Below are 22,181 nucleotides of genomic sequence, written 5' to 3'. Positions count from 1 at the left end.
TTATAGTTAGGATAGGAAACATAGGAAATATGCCCACCCACTGCTACTGGCACTTTTTTTTTTTTTTTTTTTTTTTAACGTCCCCAAACATTGTCTATATTTTTTAAATATCACATTATGTAAATTATAGCTATTTAAACTTGAATGTGCATTTTTGTTAAAAAAAATCTATAATGAATCAGGTTTAAATAGCTATTTGGTAATAAAAAAAAATGTTGAAAAAATATTAGCCAGTTAAGTGGTTACAAAGAAACAAACAAATTCTGCATCTTAGATTTATAGTACTTGCAGTTTCTCCTTTATGTACTAAGTATTTGCCAACCTGTGTCACATGACGGGTTACACAGAAATGATGGATTATAGAAACGAGTTGGGTTCGATATGACAGCAGTCCTTTTTTACCATACAGGAGGTACTGCGCTGACTGGTGACCAGAAGGAAGAAGCAGTGACCAGACGTGAAGCGGTCGGGTGGTGACGGGCAAGGGCCGGGCTGAGCGCAGCGTGCAGCAGGAGGATTAGCTGCTGCTGGCGCTGCGAGTATGTGGGTGAGTGAGTGGAAGTGAGTGTGGGCCGCTACCGCTGTCGGGCCGCTGCTGCCACAGCAAGGGAGGGAGTAAGGGTGTGAGGGCCACAGCAAGGGAGGGTGTAAGTGTGTGAGGGCCACAGCAAGGGAGGGAGTAAGTGTGTGAGGGCCACCACTGTTTGTGTGTGTGAGAGAGGGGCCACATTTAATTGCGTGTGTGAGAGGGGCCACATTTGTGTGGGTGTGAGAGAGTGAAAGTGGGATGGGGCTGCTGCTGCTGAGTGAGTGACTGTGGGTGAGGACTGCTGTTGCTGCAGCAACAGCCCTTGAGAGAGGGGACTGTGATTGGGGAGAAGCGACAAGTGCCGGAAAGCTGGGTGCGAGACAACAAGTGGTAAGGAGGTGCCGGAGCAACTGCTAATAGGAGAAGCAGTGAAGCAGGAGCGGGCACACTCAGATAATTATTGATTACCTACTTTATTATTATTATTTTCTTCCTAGAGGATGCTGGGGTCCACATTAGTACTATGGTGTATAGACAGGTCCACTAGGAGCCACTGGCACTTTAAGAGTTTGAGAGTGTGGGCTGGCTCCTCCCTCTATGCCCCTCCTACCAAACTCAGTTTAGAAAATGTGCCCGGAGGAGCCAGTCACAGCTAGGGGAGCCCTAGAGCTTCTTTAGTTTTATTATTTTTCTAAGAGTAAGTTAGGCACAGGGAGGCTGCTGGCAAAAGCCTCCCTGCTTTGTGTGACTTAGGGGGGGTAGTGTCTGCCCTGAGGGGTTTTGAGCCACTATCTTCTCTGACAGGACCTAGCTCCTGAAGGTGATGATCGTTAGCTGCCCCAGGCGACTGCTCACTCCAGCAGCATGCCGGCACCCCCTAACAGAGCCAGAAGATTCAGGTGGCGAGTGAGTCGCCGGCCCCCTCAGCAAGCGGGGAGCCGGTGTGAAGATGGCGGCAACAGGGTGGTCAAGCCTGGAATCCAGTCTTCAAATAAACATTCTGGAACTAAGAGCAGTCTACAATGGTCTTCTCCAAGCGGCTCATCTTCTGCGAGATTGAGCCATTCAAGTGCAGTCGGACAATGTAACAACAGTGGCCTACATAAACCAACAGGGAGGAACGAAGAGCAGAGCTGCAATATCAGAGGTAACAAGAATCATCCTCTGGGCAGAAAAGCACGTGGTGGCACTGTCAGCAATCTTCATTCCGGGAGTAGACAACTGGGAAACGGACTTCCTCAGCAGACACAATCTCCATCCAGGAGAGTGGGGACCCCATCCGGAGGTGTTCACGGAGGTGACAGATCTTTGGGGTGTACTTCAAAAAGACAGGATGGCCTCCCATCTCAACAAGAAGCTTCGGAGGTATTGTTCCAGGTCGAGGGACCCGCAAACCGTGGCGGTGGACGCCCTAGTGACTCCATGGGTGTTTCAGTCGGTGTACGTATTTCCTCCACTTCCACTAATTACAAGAGTTCTAAAGCTCATAAGGAGAACAAGAGTTCATGCAATCCTCATTGCTCTGGACTGGCCAAGAAGGACTTGGTACGTGGATCTTCTGGATCTACTGCTGGAAGAGCCAAGGCCTCCTTCTCTTCGGGAGGACCTGCTGCAGCAAGGGCCGTTCGCTTATCAAGACTTACCGCAGCTACGTTTGACGGCATGGAGGTTGAATGCCAGATATTAGCTCGGAAGGGCATTCCGAACAAGGTTATTCCTACCCTGATACAGGCTAGGAAAGGAGTAATGTCTAAACATTACCATTGTGTTTGGAAAAAGTATGTGTCTTGGTGTGAGTCCAAGAAGTTTCCTACGGTGGAGCTTCAACTGGGACATTTCTCCTCTTCCTGCAAGCAGGTGTGGATATGGGCCTGCGGTTGGGATCCGTAAAGGTCCAGATTTCGGCCCTATCCATTTTCTTCCAGAAAAAGTTGTCTTCCCTTCCTGAGGTTCAGACTTTTTTGAAAGGGGTTCTGCACATCTAGTCTCCCTTTGTGCCACCTACGGCGCCTTGGGATCTCAACGTGGTGTTACAGTTCCTCCAATCGGATTGCTTCGAACCTCTACCAGAGGTTGAGGTCAAGTTTCTCACGTGGAAGGCTGTCACACTGTTGGCCTTAGCTTCTGCTAGACATGTGTCGGAGTTGGGGGCTTTGTCTTGTAAGAGCCCCTACTTAATCTTCCATGAAGATAGAGCTGAGCTCCGGACACGTCCACAGTTCCTTCCGAAGGTTGTGTCGGCATTTCATATCAACCAACCTAGATTGCTGTGTCCTACATCTGTTAAGGCCCACTCTACTCGTAAAGTGGGTTCTTCCTGGGAGGCTGCCCGGGGTTTCTCGGCTTTACAGCTTTGCAGAGCGGCTACTTGGTCTGGGTCGAACACGTTTGCCAAGTTCTACAAGTTCAATACTTTGGCCTCTGAGGACCTTCAGTTTGGTCAATCAGTTCTGCAGGAGCCTCCGCGCTCTCGCTCCCGTTCTGGGAGCTTTGGTACATCCCCATGCTACTAATGTGGACCCCAGCATCCTCTAGGACGTAAGAGAAAATAGGATTTTAATTACCTACCGGTAAATCCTTTTCTCTTAGTCCGTAGAGGATGCTGGGAGCCCGCCCAGCGCTTCGTGATCCTGCAGTGGTTACTTAGTTCAGTACTGCTTGGTTCTTGGTTAAGTAATCTTGTTCAGCTGTTGCTGAGTTTTAAAGCTGGTTAGCTTGGTTTGCCTTGTATGTGTGAGCTGGTGTGAATCTCGCCACTATCTGCGTAATATCCTAGTGGACCCGTCTATACCCCATGGTAGCAATGTGGACCCCACCATCCTCTATGGACTACGAGAAAAGGATTTACCGGTAGGTAATTCAAATCCTATTATTACCAGTTATTTATATAGCGCACACATATTCTGCAGCGCTTTACAGAGCATATTTGGCCATTCACATCAGTCCCTGCCCCAGTGGAGCTTACACTCTATATTCCCTACCACACATACACGTAGACACATTCACGCTAAGGTTAATTTGTAGGGAGCCAATTAACCTACCAGTATATTTTTGGATTGTGGGATGAAACCGGAGTACCCGGAGGAAACCCACACGAGCACAGGGAGAATATACAAACTCCACACAGTAAGGGCGATGGTGGGAATCGAACCCATGACCTCAGCGCTGTAAGGCAGTAATGCTAACCATTACACCGTATTGAATTAGCTATTTTTGTTCTGTTGTGAATATTGTTCTCTTCACAGCTAGGCCATAGTATAATATTGTATTGCATGGTTTGAATTGAATTGTTTTATTGTTTTTCTGAAGGTTATAGGGAGTTAGAGTTTTCAAGCAAATGGGTGGTGCCGTGATTGAGAAGCTCACTCAGTGCATGTCGTGTAAGATGTATGCACACCTGGAGTAACCGACCCAGTGTGAACACATCTGCGCGAAGTGTGTGCGAACGGCTGCCCTGGAAGCCCAGGTAACTGATCTGAAGCAGACCGTTACACGACTGAGGGATATTCACAATCTAGAGTAAAGTTTAGATAGAACGGTGGAGGAGTTGTAGGGGGCGACACCAGTAGAGGAGGACAACCAGGTAGCCAGCTGGGTCACAGTTAGAACGAAGAAAAAGAGGGGGAGGCATGACATCTCTGAACTACCAAACCCCAACAAATTTGCCCGATTGGATGTAGATTCGGTGGATGGTAGTGAGGAAATGAGGGAGCTGGAGGAGACTGTTCCCTCTAGCAACCAGAGGAGGAGTCCTTCCAGCACAGATGGGATGAAAGATAGTGAGGTACCTAGGCAGATTGTGGTGGTAGGGGAGTCTATCATCAGGCAGACAGATAGGGCAATCTGCTACCGGGACCATGATCGCCATACAGTCTGTTGTCTCCCTGGTGCTCGGGTACGGCACATTGCGGACCGGGTAGAAAGATTATTGGGAGGGGCTGGGAAAGACTCGGCGGTCTTGGTGCACGTTGGAATCAATGACAAAGTTAGTGTAAGGTGGGATGTCCTTAAGAAAGATTATAGGTACTTAGGCAAGAAACTTAAGGCAAGGACATCTAAGGTAATATTCTCTGAAATATTACCCGTGCCACGCGCTAGTCCAGGGAGGCAGAGGGAGATTAGGGACGTAAATGTGTGGCTTAGGGATTGGTGCAGGAAGGAGGGATTCATTTCCTTGGAGCATTGGGCAGACTTCTCGGTTAGGCACAATCTTTTTTGTCAGGATGGATTGCACCTAAACGAGGAGGGGGCAGCAGTGCTTGGAGGAAGGATGGGTAGAAGGTTGGAGGAGATTTTAAACTAGGTGCCTGGGGGGGGGGAGGGAGTAGAAAGAATTTACGGAAGAGTCAGTGAGAATAGAAAGGAGGGGCATAGTAAGATAAATGGGGGTGGAGAAGGGGTGTGGAGTACAACAGACCAAAAAAAAGAAATTAAAATAAATTCTTAATCCTAGTGATCAACATATAAACAAGTAAAGTCAATCAAATAAAAAAAACAAATAAACATCGATTAATAGTCAATAATGTAAAATCTATGCTTGTAAATGCAAGAAGCCTATCTGGAAAAATGGGGGAAATGGAACTAATAGCAATGAGCGAGCAATACGACATCATAGCTATCACTGAAACATGGTGGGATGATTCCCACGATTGGGCAGTAAATTTGGAGGACTACACTCTATTCAGGAAAGACAGGGAATATAAAAAGGGAGGCGGAGTTTGTCTTTATGTCAAGCCTAGTTTTACACCATACCTAAGGGAAATTGATTGAGAGGGTGAAAGTGATAAGATTGAGTCGATATGGGATGAAAATAGGATTTTAATTACCTACCGGTAAATCCTTTTCTTGTAGTCCGTAGAGGATACTGGGCTCCACATTAGTACCATGGGGTATAGATGGGTCCACTAGGAGCCATATGCACTTTAAGAAATCAATAGTGTGGTCTGGCTCCTCCCTCTATGCCCCTCCTACCAGACTCAGTCTAGAAACTGTGTCCGAGGAGACGGACATACTTCGAGAGAAGGATTAACTGAACAGTGGTAAAATTTGAACCAGCACACACAAACAAGAGGAAAGCCATGCTAACCAAACTTGAACAGGAACAGCAACGGCTGAACCAACAATTTATTTAACCAAGTAACAGTGCAGAAAAACGAAGCACCGGGCGGGCACCCAGTATCCTCTATGGACTACGAGAAAAGGATTTACCGGTAGGTAATTAAAATCCTATTTTCTTTTACGTCCTAGAGGATACTGGAGTCCACATTAGTACCATGGGGATGTACCAAAGCTCCCAAACCGGGTGGGACAGTGCTGAGTTCTTGCAGAACTGATTGACCAAACTGAAGGTCCTCAGAGGCTAAAGTATCGAACTTGTAGAACTTAGCAAACGTGTTCGATACCGACCAAGTAGCCGCTCGGCAGAGCTGTAAAGCCGAGACACCCCGGGCAGCCGCCCAGGAAGAACCCACAGACCTAGAAGAGTGGGCCTATACTTTCAGAACCGGCAATCCTGTCGATGAATAAGCCTGCTGGACAGTAAGTCTGATCCAGCAAGCGATAGACTGCTTTGAAACAGGACACCCAATTTTCTTGGGATCATAGAGAACAAACAGTGAGTCAGATTTTCTGTGATGAGCCGTCCTCTTCACGTAGATCCTGAAAGCCCACACCACATCCAGAAATTTAGAGGTAGCAGGGGTGTCACTAAACACCGGAACCACAATAGGTTGGTTGATATGAAACGCAGACACCACCTTAGGAAGAAATTGCTGACGATTTCTGAGTTCAGCTCTATCCTCATGAAAAATCAAATAGGGGCTTATATGAGATAACGCCCCGAGTTCGGACACACACCTTGCAGAAGCCAAGGCCAACGGTGTAACCATCTTCCTCGTAAGAAACTTAAGGTCCACCTCCTGTAAAGGTTCAAACCAGCCCGAATGCAGAAAATGCAATACCACGTTAAGATCCCAAGGTGCCGGGGGAGGCACAAAAGGCGGTTGGATGTGTAGAACACCCTTCAAGAACGTCTGAACCTCAGGAAGGGAAGCCAATTATTTCTGGAAGAAAATGGACAAGGCCGAAATCTGGACTTTCAAGAAGCCCAAACATAGAAGCCCAAACATAGCCCTGACTGTAGAAAAAGGAGAAAACGTACCAGTTGAAATTCAACTGCAGGAAATTTCCTGTTTTCACCCCACGAGACATATGTTTTCCAAATACGGTGGTAATGTTTAGATGTTACCCCTTTCCTAGCCTGGATCAGGGTTGGAATAACCATGTTCGGAAAGCCTTTCCGGGCTAAAATTTGACGCACAACTTCCATGCCGTCAAACGTAGCCGCGGTGAGTCTTGATAGATGAACGGCCCCTGCTGCAGAGGATTCTCTAGCAGAGGTAGAAGCCACGGGTCCTCCAGGAGCAACCACAGTAGATCCGCGTACCTGGCCCTTCTCGGCCAATCTCGAGCAATGAGAATTGCATGAACCTTTTCCCTTTTTATTCTTTTGAGAATTCTTGGGATCAGTGGAAGAGGTGGGAACACGTAAACCATCTGGTAAGGCCATGTGGAATCCTCCACCGACGTGTCAAACACCTGAACACCTCCGGGTGAAGGCCCCACTCTCCTGGGTGGAGGTTGCGTCTGCTGAGGAAGTCCGCTTCCCAGTTGTCTACTCCCGGAATGAAGATTGCCAACAGTGCCACCGCGTGTCTTTCTGCCCAGAGGAGAATTCTTGTTACCTTTGACATCGCAGCTCTGCTTTTCGTTCCTCCCTGTCGGTTTATGTATGAAACAGCCGTCACGTTGTCCGACTGAACCTGAATGGCTTGATCTTGAAGAAGATGCAATGCCTGAAGAAGGGCGTTTTATATGGCCCTTAGTTCAAGAATGTTGATAGGAAGAATGGCAACCTGACTTGACCATCTTCCTTGGAACTGCTTCACTTGGGTGACTGCTCCCCAACATCTGAGGCTTGCGTTGGTAGTTAGCAGAATCCAATTTTGAATCCCGAACCGGCGACCCTCGGTCAGGTGATACGTCTGAAGCCACCACAGAAGGATCCTGGCTTTTGGTGACAGATGTATCCTCTCATGTAAAGATGCGATCCATATCATTTGTCCAACAGATCCAGCTGGAAGGGTCTTGCGTGAAACCTTCCGTACTGTAGAGCCTCGTAAGAGGCTACCATCCTTCCCAAGAGGTGAATGCAAAGATGCACCGAAATCCGGGACGGCTTTAGAACGTCCCGCACCATTGATTGGATCACCAATGCCTTGTCCCTTGGAAGGAACACCCTCTGTGTTTCCGTATCCAGAATCATTCCCAAGAACGGAAGCCTCTGTGTCGGTTCCAGATGAGATTTTGGCAGGTTCAGAATCCACCCATGATTCTGGAGTAACCGAGTTGATAGGGCAATGCTGTGCAACAGCTTTTCCCTGGACAAAGCCTTGATCAGCAGGTCGTCCAGGTACGGAATAATGTCTACTCCCTGCATGCGGAGGAGAAACATCATCTCTGCCAATACCTTGGTGAACACCCCGGTGCCGTGGAGAGGCCAAATGGCAGGGCCTGGAACTGGCAGTGACAGCCCAGTAGAGCAAACCTTAGCTAAGCCTGATGAGGCAGCCAAATCGGTACATGAAGGTATGGATCCTTGATGTCTAGAGACACCAGGAATTCCCCTTCCTCCAGACATGAGATCACCGCTCTCAGAGACTCCATCTTGAATTTGAACACCCGTAAGTACGGGTTCAGTGACTTGAGGTTTAAATGGGCCTTACCGAACCGTCCGGTTTCGGCACCACAAACAGGTTGGAATAATAACCCTTGTGATGTAGGGGAGGTGGAACTGGAACAATGACCTGAGTCTGTACCAGTTTTTGAATTGCTGCCTGTAAGGTCAAACTTGCTTCTAGAGTGCGGTCCACCGTCATGCTGAAGGCTTTGAGGAAACAGCCCCTGAGGTCTGTTCCTGAGAACCTGCAGCAGCGGGTTTTCTGGGTTTACCTCTATTATCCCTGAAGGCTGTAGAGCAGGCATGTCAAACTGATGCTCATCCAGCTGTTGTGAAACTACAAGTCCCAGCATGTTTTCCCAGCTGACTAGTGGAAGGTATGCTGGCAAAGCATGCTCGGACTTGTAGTTTCACAACAGCTGGAGGGCCACGAGTTTGACATGCCTGCTGTAGAGGAACCCCTGTATTTGCTTTTAATTTTTGCTGTCCAAAAGGACTGCAGAGTTGGAGCAGAGTAGGGTTTCCTAGCTGGTGTTGCTGCAGAAGGAAGATATGTAGACTTACCCGCCGTAGCCTTGGATATCCACTTATCCAGTTCATTTCCAAAAAGAGCCTCACCCGTAAACGGTAGGCTTTCCACGCCCTTTCTGGACTTTGTACCCGCAGTCCACTGGCGTAGCCACAAGCCCCTGTGACGACAGACATGGCAGAGGTGCGTGTGTTGAGTAAACCAACTTCTTTTAAGGCTTCCGCCATAAAGTTAGCAGAATCTTGGATATGCTGCAAGAGTAAAATAATATTGTCCCTGGTTAAGGAATCTAAACCATCAATCAGATTACCTGACCATTTAGCAATGGCCCGAGTGATCCATGCACAGCAACAGTGGGTCTCTGGGCCACCCCAGCGGAAGTATATAAAGATTTGAGAGTGGTCCCAATCTTGCGGTCAGCTGCGTCCTTTAAGGACGCCGCCCCGGGAACCGGTAAGACTATCTTACGTGATAACCTGGATATAGATGCGTCCACAATTGGCGGGTTTTCCCATTTCTTCCCATCATCCGAAGGAAAAGGAAAGGAAGAAATCAACCTTTTAGGGATTTGAAATTTTTTGTCAGGGTTTACCCACGCCTCTTCAAAGAGGGTGTTTAATTCCTTGGAAGCAGGGAAAGTAGCTGAGGATTTATTTTTAGTATTAAAATAAGATTCCTCTTCCACCTCCTCTGTCTTGTCAGGAATGTGCAGGACAGTTCTGATAGCCTCAATGAAGGCCTGTATTCAGGGCCGGCCATAGGCATAGGCAAACTAGGCAATTGCCTAGGGCATTTGATATGCCTAGGGGCATCAGCAGCTTCTGCTGATTAAAATGATATGCAGCATGCCTATATTCTGTGTGTAGCATTTTATATGCAGATACCGCCACAGTCTCACACAGTATATAGGCATGCTGCATATCAGTTTAATCAGCAGAAGCTGCTTGTGCATCATAGCCACATAGCAATGGAAATAAGATGAATTTCCATTAAAAAAAGGTGCCCAACGTTAGCATTGAGGCAAGATTTATGAGGACACATCTGTAGCCAAGCAGAGGTCACAGTGTTAGTGGCAATGTGATTGCTGTGTGCATGTGAGTGGGTTGGTTGTGCAGTAGTGTTCAGAATATGTGTAAGGAGCATTATGTTTGTCATGTAAAAATGCATTAATAATGTGCAAGGGGCACTATGTGTGTCATTATTTGTATAAGGGAATTAATAATGTGCGGCATATGTGTAAGGGACATTATGTGTAAAAGGGCATTAATAAAGGTTGTCATAATGTGTAAGGAGCATTATGTTTATAAGGCCATTGATAATGTGTCTCATATGTGTAAGGGGCATTACTGTGTAGCATTATGTGTATAAGGTGCTCTACTATGTGGCGTTGCGTATAGAAAGGGCACTACTGTGTCGTCTAATGTGAATAAAGAGCAATAGGGTGTGGTGTAATGTGAATAAGGAGCAATTCAGTGTGATGTAATGTGAATAAGGGGCTCTACTGTAAGGAGTAATGTTTATAAGGTAAAGTGATACTACTGTGGGATGTAAAATTAATTATGGACACTATCGCATGATCAAATGTGAATAAAGTTGCAGTACTGTGTGGAGTAATTGGGGTTACTATTGTGTGGCCATGTCCCTTGCCAGCAAAAACACACCCCTTTTTGGGCTGTGCGTCAAATGTGCGAACTATTCCTATTTAAAATATAGGGGGGTACAAACACCAAAATAAGGACTGCTATGGGTGAGGGGTGATGGTGCTGGGAAAGAGGTGCAAGCTCAGAGGCGGAACCAGCGGTGGTGCCAGGGGGCACCAGCCAAAATCTTGCCTAGGGCATCGTATTGGTTAGGGCCGGCTCTGCCTGTATTCCTTGTGACAGGACAGCATCCCCCTCACCCGCGTCCACTTCACCCTCCTCTGGATCCGACGTATCAGGATCAGTATCACCCTGCATGATTTGGGCCAGAGTACGCTTTTGCGAGCAAATGGCGAGGGCTTGGGGTGGAGGTATGGAAGCGGAGTCTCTATTCATCAGGTCATCCATAGACTGCCGTAAGAATTGTGTCTCCTTCTCATTATGAGACAGTTTAGTAGAAAATAGGATTTTGGTACTTACCAGGTAAATCCTTTTCTTTGAATCCATAGGGGGCAAAGGAGTACTCTTGGGATATGGACGGCTTTAGCAAGAACAGGGCACTGAATATTTAAATTTAGAACTCTGCTCCCCTCATATCCCAGAGTACCTCAGCGTTTTTTACTGAACCGCACAGGAGCTATAGAGAGGTTGACAATGGAGAATTACATATAACATAACGGACAACAATAAAGTTGACACATAACGTTACTGACAACTAAACAGTTGACACCATAACCGATAGAACTTGAAACTTTGAACCAGTCGGTGAGAATGTGTTACCATAAGATCCCCTGAACTTACCACAAACCAGGTAATACTGCTCTGGGTGGGCGTCCAGTGCCCCCTATGGATTCAAAGAAAAGGATTTACCTGGTAAGTACCAAAATCCTATTTTCTTTTTCATCCACTAGGGGTCACTGGAGTACTCTTGGGACGTACCAAAGCTTCCCCCGTGGGCGGGAGAGCTGTTTGGCACCTGTAACACTAGGCGGCCAAAGCTAGATGCTGATGCCGCAAACGTATCAAACTTGTAAAAGACCACAAACGTGTGCACTGATGACCATGTAGCCGCACGGCAAAGCTGCGTCGTAGAAGCCCCACGACCAGCTGCCCATGAAGTTCCCACAGAACGTGTGGAATGAGCTGTTACGGATGTAGGCGGCTGTAACCTAGCATGACGTATGGTCAGTTTAATCCATCTGGATAAGGTCTGCTTAGAAGCTGGCCAACCCATCTTGGCAGCATCATAGAGAACAAACAACGTATCCGTCTTACGAACTGTAGACGTTCGGGATACATAAACGCGTAGTGCGCGTACCACATCCAAAGTTCCAGAATCTTCTGAAAATATGACACTACCTTTGGCAAGAAAGCGGGATTCGTCCGAAGTTCCGCTCTATCATCATGAAACACCAAATACGGTGGCTTGCATGACAAGGCACCCAAATCTGAAACACGCCTTGCCGAAGCTAAGGCTAGGAGAAAAATTGTTTTCCAAGTGAGAAACTTAATATCCACTTGTTGTAAGGGTTCAAAATATGAAGACTGTAAGAAATCTAAAACCAGATTCAAGTCCCATGGCGCTGTAGGTGGAATGAATGGAGGCTGTACTCTGAGGACACCTTGCAGAAAGGTGTGTACAGACGGCAATAGAGCCAATCGTCTTTGAAAGTAAATTGACAAAGCAGATACCTGCACCTTTAGTGTAGATAAACGCAGTCCTCCATCTAACCCAGTCTATAGAAATAACAAAAGACGGGATAACTTGAAAGATGATGTCGGAAACTTCCGAGCTTCACACCAACCTATATAGGCACGTCAAATTCTGTAATAATGAGCTGCCGTAACTGGCATCCTAGCTCGTAACATGGTTGGTATAACCGATTCTGGAATGCCCTCTCTTCTTAAGAGGGCGGTCTCAACAGCCACCCAGTCAAACGCAGCCGCGCTAAATCGGGGTAAAGGAACGGACCCTGTTGTGACAGGTCCGGACGTAGTGGGAGCGGGCAAGGATCGTCTGCGAGTAGTCCGCGGAGATCCGAGAACCAAGCTCTCCGAGGCCAATGAGGCGCCACTAATATGACTGTGGCGGACTCTCTTTTGATCCGTTTTAGCAACAGAGGGAGCAGCGGAAACGGTGGAAACAGATACACGAGGCTGTACGGCCACGCGATTATGAGAGCATCCACCGCCACTGCCTTTGGATCTCGCATTCTGGACACATACTGGGGCGTTTGGTGATTGTGGCGAGATGCCATCAGGTCCACTTGAGGGTAACCCCTCCTCTGGACCAACATGTGAAACACTTCTGGATTTAATGCCCATTCTCCTGGATGAAAATCCCGACGGCTGAGATAATCCGCCTCCCAGTTGTCCACTCCCGGAATGAACACTGCCGACAATATCACTTGGTGATGCTCGGCCCAATTGTGGATTCGAGCTACTTCCCGCTTGCCATGCGGCTTCTCATTCCTCCTTGTTTGTTGATGTACGCGACCGCCGTCGCGTTGTCTGACTGCACCTGGACAGTCTGAGACCGAAGCATGTGCACTGCTTGTCGTAGCGCATTGTAAATTGCCCGGAGTTCCAGGACATTTATAGACAGCAATCTTTCGTGATCCGCCCAGAGACCCTGGAGCTGACAATTTTGAACTACAGCTCCCCAACCTCTGAGACTCGCGTCCGTCGTTAGAATTATCCAATTCCAGGCGCCGAACCGTTTCCCTGCGGTTAGATTGTGTACCTTGAGCCACCAGAGTAGAGATACCCTGGCCCGTGGCGACAACCTCACCCTGTGGTGAATCTGCAGATGCGAGCCCGACCACTGTGCGAGCACATCCAGTTGAAAAGGACGTGAGTGAAATCTTCCGAACTGAAGCACTTCGAAAGCCGCCACCATTGTGCCTAAGAGGTGAATGCACAAATTTACCGAGATTGTGAGTGGCTTGAGCACTAATTGTACTAGATGACAAATAATCTGTACTTTCTGTTCGGGTAGGTAAATTCTTTGATTTACCGTATCGAGAATCATACCTAGGAATTGAAGTCGTTGAGACGGAATTAGTCTGGAATCACAACAGGAAGCATGGTTAAAATGGCCCCCATACCATGCTTACACTTATAATCACAGTACAGGTTATAATATGTGAAAAACAAATATAACCTGGAAATATGCTGTTTAATAACAAATCCTGTTAATAAAGGCTTAATAGTCTATGCATTCTTATAACCCATGCAGCCTTGTATACTGCTGCTGCTATGGGTACACTTCTCCCCCCCCCCCCTCCCCGTGCAGCTGCGCTGCCTGAGAGACTTCTCCCCTCCCCCACCGTGCTGCGTGTACCGCTGTCTCTTCCAGCCGGGAGCGGGTACACTGAGCCGGGGAACATTACAGGTAACCAGGGCACGGGTAGAGGGAGCCTGGGAGCGGGTAGAGGGAGCCGGGGAGCGCGCTCCATAGAGCCGTGGAGCGGCGGCTATGGAGTGAAGAAAGTGCGGCCGGCGCGGGCTCTGTGGCATCCGCTTACAATACCAATCAGCAGCGGCGGACGGCACACATAGCGGCGGGCGGCGCACATACAGAACAGTGTCCCCACAAATCGGGGCGGCAGCGTGAGCTGACCGCCCCGTCCTCCAACATACCTGGACGCCTGTGGTGAGGGGCTATGACGGAGCTTCTTCTGCAAGCTCCGTCCAGCCTTTCCTGCAGGTTGTCTGCACTTGGCTGTGAGGGTGCTCTGTAGTGAGGACCGACACGCCAGTAGCTGCTTGTAGCAGCTTCCACTATCCCGGACCCACGCCTTTTGGAAGGGGGGAAGGGATGTGAATAAAGTTGTAAAAATAAAAATAAAAAATAAAATATTCAAAATAAGTGTGGAGCTCCACACAAGCCTTGTTAGTGCGGTGAGCACAGAAAAAACACTGAGGTACTCTGGGATATGGAGGGGAGGAGAGTTCTAAATTTAAATATTCAGTGCCCTGTTCTTGCTAAAGCCGTCCATATCCCAAGAGTACTCCAGTGACCCCTAGTGGATGAAAAATAAATATTAGAAATCATACCTTTAATGGAAGCCAACCACGGGTGTTCAGCCCCACTGGACTGGGAGTGAGCACTATACTGAGTACAGGGTAGTGAGTCCCCAGGGGATGATAGACATTCTGCTGTACAAGACACACAGTCCCTGGACATTATTGGAGAGGGACACCCACACACAGACACTGGGTGAAAGCACAGTATATGTAGGCAGGGTCCTCAGAGAGACACACAAGCCAGAGCCAGCCACACAGAGCCCCTTTAGCAATAGTAAAACTAAGCTGGGACACAAGAACTAAGCACCTGAGTAGTGCTTACAGTCTTAACACTACTTGGAGTCCTTGTGGAGGAGCTGCGCTTCCCTGTGAGTGCTGTCTGACCGAGCTGCAGAGAGAATGGCGCTGGAGAGCTGTGGGATCTGCCCCCTCTAATGGCGTGTGGCTTCCTGCATTTTTTATACTGACCCTGAGGTAAAAAGTGTGCCTAACCAGGTGAATAAACCCCTGTTAGGTTGTGCGGCCAGTGTGGGTATCATAGGTGGCTCAACGCGCCCCTCACAGCGTGACCCGCCACAGTTATGTCCTCTGAGCCTCCCCGGAGCGTAGCCTGTACTCAGAGCTGCGCTCCTACCCTAGTGCCGCCGTTCCCGGCGGCGACCCGCTAACCATGACGCCGGTGCCGTACTCACCACTCATCTGTCTTCGGGCTCTATTAGGGGGTGGCGGCGTGCTGCGGGAGGGTACGCTGCACCATGGTGTGGCTTGCGAATGGCTCACTCAGGAGGTCAGTGTCCTGTCAGCAGAGAAATGGGACCATTAACTCTAAGGAAGTTGGGCCGTTCTCCCCCTTAAGTCCCACAAAGCAGTCAGGCTGTTGCCTAAGCAGCCCTGACTGAAAATAACAAACATTGAAAATAAAAGTAGAAAACTCTTCAGGAGCTCTCCAAAGCGTGACCAGCTCCTCCGGGCACATTTTCTAAATCTGGTAGGAGGGGCATAGAGGGAGGAGCCAGCCCACATTATTGATTTCTTAAAGTACCCATGGCTCCTAGTGGACCCGTTGTATACCCCATGGTACTAATGTGGACCCCAGTATCCTCTAGGACGTAAGAGAAATAATACTTGGGGGTAAATATCCTAAGAAACTGCTAATAAGAACATGCTATAAACCGCCAGATATAACTAGGGCTGACGAAGTGCAACTGCACCAGCAAATTGAAAAGGCAGCAAAAATGGGGGAAGTGTTAATTATAGGGGACTTTAATTATCCTAACATTAATTGCTTATTGGAGGCAGGTGGAACAGCAAGGGTTAGGGCATTTTTAAACGTACTTAGAAGATAACTATTTGTACCAAGTGATTGAGAAACCAACTAGAAACAACACCATACTAGATCTGGTGATAACAAATAATGTAGAGACAATAACTAACATCGATGTAAGGGAGCCCTTGGCAAATAGCGATCACAATATGATCACATTCGTAATATGTCACCAAAAACAGCATTATAAGGGTTTGACTAAAGCTTTTAATATTAGTAAAGCTAATTTTAATTGCTCAGACAATCGATAAAGGGTGTAGATTAGGACCAAATGTTTAATGGTAAGAGTACTGCAGAAATGTGGGTCACCTTTAAAACGTTGCTGTGCAAATTTATTCATAAATACATTCCAAAGGGCAGCAAAAGTAAGAGAAGCATGTGCAAACCTATGTGGCTAAATAAGAAGGTAAAGGAATTGATGGACAAAAAAAGGGGAACATTTAAGGCATTTAAATCGGACGGGAGTCTGGAGACCTTCCGCTACTACAAGGAATGTAATAAACTATGCAAAAAGGAAATTAGAGCAGCTAAAATAGAAAATGAAAAACTGATTGCAAAGGAAGTTAAATCTAACCCCAAGAAATTTTTAAGTATATCATGGTAAAAGGATAAAAAATAAAAAAAAAACACAGTATAGGACCCCTAAAAAATGAACTGGGTTAATTGTTAAATAGTTACAACGAAAAAGCAGAGTTATTGAATAAATTCTTCTCGTCGGTATTTACTATAGAGGAAAAAATAAGATTTTACTCACCGGTAAATCTATTTCTCGTAGTCCGTAGTGGATGCTGGGAACTCCGAAAGGACCATGGGGAACAGCGGCTCCGCAGGAGACAGGGCACAACTAAAGAAAGCTTTTAGGTCACCTGGTGTGCACTGGCTCCTCCCACCATGACCCTCCTCCAAGCCCCAGTTAGGACACTGTGCCCGGACGAGCTGACATAATAAGGAAGGATTTTGAATCCCGGGTAAGACTCCTACCAGCCACACCAATCACACCGTATAACTCGTGATACTATACCCAGTTTAACAGTATGAAAACAACTGAGCCTCTCAACAGATGGCTCAACAATAACCCTTTAGTTAACAATAACTATGTACAAGTATTGCAGACAATCCGCACTTGGGATGGGCGCCCAGCATCCACTACGGACTACGAGAAATAGATTTACCGGTGAGTAAAATCTTATTTTCTCTGACGTCCTAGTGGATGCTGGGAACTCCAAAAGGACCATGGGGATTATACCAAAGCTCCCAAACGGGCGGGAGAGTGCGGATGACTCTGCAGCACCGAATGAGAGAACTCAAGGTCCTCCTCAGCCAGGGTATCAAATTTGTAGAATTTTGCAAACGTGTTTGCCCCTGACCAAGTAGCAGCTCGGCAAAGTTGTAAAGCCGAGACCCCTCGGGCAGCCGCCCAAGATGAGCCCACCTTCCTTGTGGAATGGGCTTTTACTGATTTAGGATGCGGCAGTCCAGCCGCAGAATGCGCCAGCTGAATTGTGCTACAAATCCAGCGAGCAATAGTCTGCTTAGAAGCAGGAGCACCCAGTTTGTTGGGTGCATACAGGATAAATAGCGAGTTAGTTTTCCTGACTCTAGCCGTCCTGGAAACATAAATTTTCAAGGCCCTGACTACGTCCAGTAACCTGGAATCCTCCAAGTCCCTAGTAGCCGCAGGCACCACAATAGGTTGGTTCAAGTGAAAAGCTGATACCACCTTAGGGAGAAACTGGGGACGAGTCCTCAATTCCGCCCTATCCATATGGAAAATCAGATAAGGGCTTTTACATGACAAAGCTGCCAATTCTGACACACGCCTGGCTGAAGCCAAGGCCAATAATGACCACTTTCCACGTGAGATATTTTAGATCCACGGTTTTAAGTGGCTCAAACCAATGTGATTTTAAGAAACTCAACACCACGTTGAGATCCCAAGGTGCCACTGGAGGCACAAACGGGGGCTGAATATGCAGCACTCCTTTCACAAACGTCTGAACTTCAGGTAGTGAAGCTAGTTCTTTCTGGAAGAAAATCGACAGAGCCGAGATCTGTACCTTAATGGAGCCTAATTTCAGGCCCATAGTCACTCCTGCTTGTAGGAAATGCAGAAATCGACCTAGTTGAAATTCCTCTGTTGGGGCCTTTTTGGCCTCACACCAAGCAACATACTTCCGCCATATGCGGTGATGATGCTTTGCAGTTACATCTTTCCTGGCTTTAATCAGCGTAGGAATGACTTCCTCCGGAATGCCCTTTTCCTTCAGGATCCGGTGTTCAACCGCCATGCCGTCAAACGCAGCCGCGGTAAGTCTTGGAACAGACAGGGCCCCTGCTGCAGCAGGTCCTGTCTGAGCGGCAGAGGCCATGGGTCCTCTGAGATCATCTCTTGAAGTTCCGGGTACCACGCTCGTCTTGGCCAATCCGGAACCACGAGTATTGTTCTTACTCCTCGTTTTCTTATTATTCTCAGTACCCTTGGTATGAGAGGCAGAGGAGGGAACACATAAACTGACTGGTACACCCACGGTGTCACTAGAGCGTCCACAGCTATCGCCTGAGGGTCCCTTGACCTGGCGCAATATCTCTCTAGTTTTTTGTTTAGGCGGGACGCCATCATGTCCACCTGTGGCCGTTCCCATCGATTTACAATCAGCGTGAAGACTTCTGGATGAAGTCCCCACTCTCCCGGGTGGAGGTCGTGCCTGCTGAGAAAGTCTGCTTCCCAGTTGTCCACTCCCGGAATGAACACTGCTGACAGTGCTAGTACGTGATTTTCCGCCCATCGGAGAATCCTTGTGGCTTCTGCCATTGCCATCCTGCTTCTTGTGCCGCCCTGTCGATTTACATGGGCGACTGCCGTGATGTTGTCTGACTGGATCAGTACCGGCTGGTGTAGAAGCAGGGATTTTGCCTGACTTAGGGCATTGTAAATGGCCCTTAGTTCCAGAATATTTATGTGTAGGGAAGTCTCCTGACTCGACCACAGCCCTTGGAAGTTTTTTCCCTGTGTGACTGCCCCCCAGCCTCGAAGGCTGGCATCCGTGGTCACAGGACCCAGTCCTGTATGCCGAATCTGCGGCCCTCTAGAAGATGAGCACTCTGCAGCCACCACAGCAGAGACACCCTGGTTCTTGGAGACAGGGTTATTAGGCGATGCATCTGAAGATGCGATCCGGACCATTGGTCCAACAGGTCCCACTGAAAGATTCTGGCATGGAACCTGCCGAAAGGAATTACTTCGTAAGAAGCCACCATCTTTCCCAGGACCCGCGTGCAGTGATGCACCGATACCTGTTTTGGTTTCAGGAGGTCTCTGACTAGAGATGACAGCTCCTTGGCTTTCTCCTCCGGGAGAAACACTTTTTTCTGGACTGTATCCAGAATCATACCCAGGAACAGTAGACGTGTCGTCGAAACCAGCTGTGATTTTGGAATATTCAGAATCCAACCGTGCTGGTGTAGCACCTCCTGAGATAGTGCTACTCCCACCAACAACTGCTCCTTGGACCTCGCCTTTATTAGGAGATCGTCCAAGTACGGGATAATTAAAACTCCCTTTCTTCGAAGGAGTATCATTTCCGCCATTACCTTGGTAAACACCCTCGGTGCCGTGGAGAGTCCAAACGGCAGCGTCTGGAATTGGTAATGGCAATCCTGTACCACAAATCTGAGGTACTCAAGGTGAGGATAGTAAATGGGGACATGCAGGTAAGCATCCTTGATGTCCAGGGATACCATGTAATCCCCCTCGTCCAGGCTTGCAATAACCGCCCTGAGCGATTCCATCTTGAACTTGGATTTTTTTATGTATGTGTTCACCGTACCTGGCTCCGCCTGTGGAGCCCCACCGTCATGCGGCGGACTTGGAAGAGTCGGGGGAGGACTTTTGCTCCTGGGAACCTGCTGTTTGTTGCAGCCTTTTTCCCCTACCTCTGCCTCTGGACAGAAAGGACCCGCCTTTTCCACGCCTGTTTTTCTGAGTCCGAAAGGACTGTACCTGATAAAACGGCGCCTTTTTAGGCTGTGAGGGAACATGGGGTAAAAATGCTGACTTCCCAGCAGTTGCTGTGGAAACTAGGTCCGAGAGACCATCCCCAAATAACTCCCCACCCTTATAAGGCAAAACTTCCATGTGCCTTTTTGAATCTGCATCCCCTGTCCACTGGCGAGTCCATAAGCCTCTCCTAGCAGAAATGGACAATGCACTTATTTTAGATGCCAGCCGGCAGATCTCCCTCTGTGCATCTCTCATGTATAAGACTGAGTCTTTTATATGCTCTATGGTTAGCAGAATAGTGTCCCTGTCTAGGGTGTCAATATTTTCTGACAGGGAATCTGACCACGCAGCGGCAGCACCGCACATCCATGCTGACGCAATAGCTGGTCTAAGTATAATGCCTGAGTGTGTATATACAGACTTCAGGATCGCCTCCTGCTTTCTATCAGCAGGTTCCTTGAGGGCGGCCGTATCCGGAGACGGTAGTGCCACCTTTTTAGACAAACGTATGAGCGCTTTATCCACCCTAGGGGGTGTCTTTATCAGGGAAAGCCCACGCTTCTTCACACACTTCATTTAATTCTTCTGATGGAGGAAAAACTACGGGTAGTTTTTTCTCCCCAAACATAATACCCTTTTTAGTGGTACCTGGGTTTATATCAGAAATTTGTAACACCTCTTTCATTGCTTCAATCATGCAACGAATGGCCTCAGTGGACATTAGACTAGACCAGAGGTTCTCAAACTCGGTCCTCAGGACCCCACACAGTGCATGTTTTGCATGTAACCCAGCAGGTGCACAGGTGTATTAATTACTCACTGACAAATTTTAAAAGGTCCATAGGTGGAGCTAATTATTTCACTTGTGATTCTGTGAGGAGACCTGCAAAACATGCACTGTGTGGGGTCCTGAGGACCGAGTTTGAGAACCTATGGACTAGACTCATCGTCGTCGACACTGGTGTCAGTATCCGTGTCGACATCCGCGTCTGCCATCTGAGGTAGCGGGCGTTTTAGAGCCCCCGATGGCCTTTGAGACGCCTGGACAGGCACGAGCTGAGAAGCCGGCTGTCCCGCATTTGGCATGTCGTCAAATTTTTTGTGTAAGGAGTCGACACGTGCACGCAATTCCTTCCATAAGTCCATCCACTCAGGTGTCTGCCCCGCAGGGGGTGACATCCCTTCTATAGGCATCTGCTCCGCCTCCACATCATTATCCTCATCAAACATGTCGATACAGCCGTACCGACACACCGCACACACACAGGGAATGCTCTAACAGAGGACAGGACCCACAAAAGCCCTTTGGGGAGACAGAGTGAGAGTATGCCAGCACACACCAGAGCGCTATATAATGCAGGGACTAACTGAATTATGTCCCCTATAGCTGCTGTTATATATACTGCGCCTAAATTTAGTGCCCCCCCTCTCTTTTTTACCCTTTTCTGTAGTGTAGACTGCAGGGGAGAGCCAGGGAGCTTCCTTCCAGCGGAGCTGAGAGGGAGAAATGGCGCCAGTGTGCTGAAGGAGATAGCTCCGCCCCTTTTTCACGGACTATTCTCCCGCTTTTTTATGGATTCTGGCAGGGGTAATTATCACATATATAGCCTCTGGGGCTATATATTGTGGTATTTTTGCCAGCCAAGGTGTTTTTATTGCTGCTCAGGGCGCCCCCCCCTAGCGCCCTGCACCCTCAGTGACCGGAGTGTGAAGTGTGTATGAGGAGCAATGGCACACAGCTGCAGTGCTGTGCGCTACCTTGGTGAAGACTGATGTCTTCTGCCGCCGATTTTTCGGACCTCTTCTTGCTTCTGGCTCTGTAAGGGGGACGGCGGCGCGGCTCCGGGACCGAACACCAAGGCCAGTTCCATGCGGTCGATCCCTCTGGAGCTAATGGTGTCCAGTAGCCTAAGAAGCCCAAGCTAGCTGCAAGCAGGTAGGTTCGCTTCTTCTCCCCTTAGTCCCTCGCTGCAGTGAGCCTGTTGCCAGCAGGTCTCACTGTAAAATAAAAAAACCTAATTATATACTTTCTTTTTAGAAGCTCAGGAGAGCCCCTAGTGTGCATCCAACCTCGGCCGGGCACAAAATCTAACTGGGGCTTGGAGGAGGGTCATGGTGGGAGGAGCCAGTGCACACCAGGTGACCTAAAAGCTTTCTTTCGTTGTGCCCAGTCTCCTGCGGAGCCGCTATTCCCCATGGTCCTTTCGGAGTTCCCAGCATCCACTAGGACGTCAGAGAAAATGGTAGGAACAGAACAAGATAAAAGTAAGGGTAAGGACCAAAATTACTTCTCGAGTTTAAATGAGGATGTAGGCAAAGAACGACTGAAAAAAATTAAGATCAACAAATCACTGCGGCCAGATGGGCTGCGCCCAAGGGTTCTCAAGGAGCT

At 48.2% G+C, this 22,181-nt stretch overlaps 1 protein-coding gene across 2 annotated transcripts in view; it reads right to left on the bottom strand.

The window, feature by feature from the left end:
- The window catches only part of STK11IP (serine/threonine kinase 11 interacting protein), a 210,636-nt gene that overhangs the window by 96,256 nt on the left and 92,199 nt on the right, over positions 1-22,181 (bottom strand). The window lies entirely within an intron of this gene.

This window comes from Pseudophryne corroboree, chromosome 7 (genome assembly GCF_028390025.1).
Source record: "Pseudophryne corroboree isolate aPseCor3 chromosome 7, aPseCor3.hap2, whole genome shotgun sequence".
Classification (NCBI taxonomy): Eukaryota; Metazoa; Chordata; class Amphibia; order Anura; family Myobatrachidae; genus Pseudophryne; species Pseudophryne corroboree.
The sequence above is the reverse complement of the archived record's forward strand: the minus strand, read 5'-3'. Positions and strand labels throughout refer to the sequence as shown.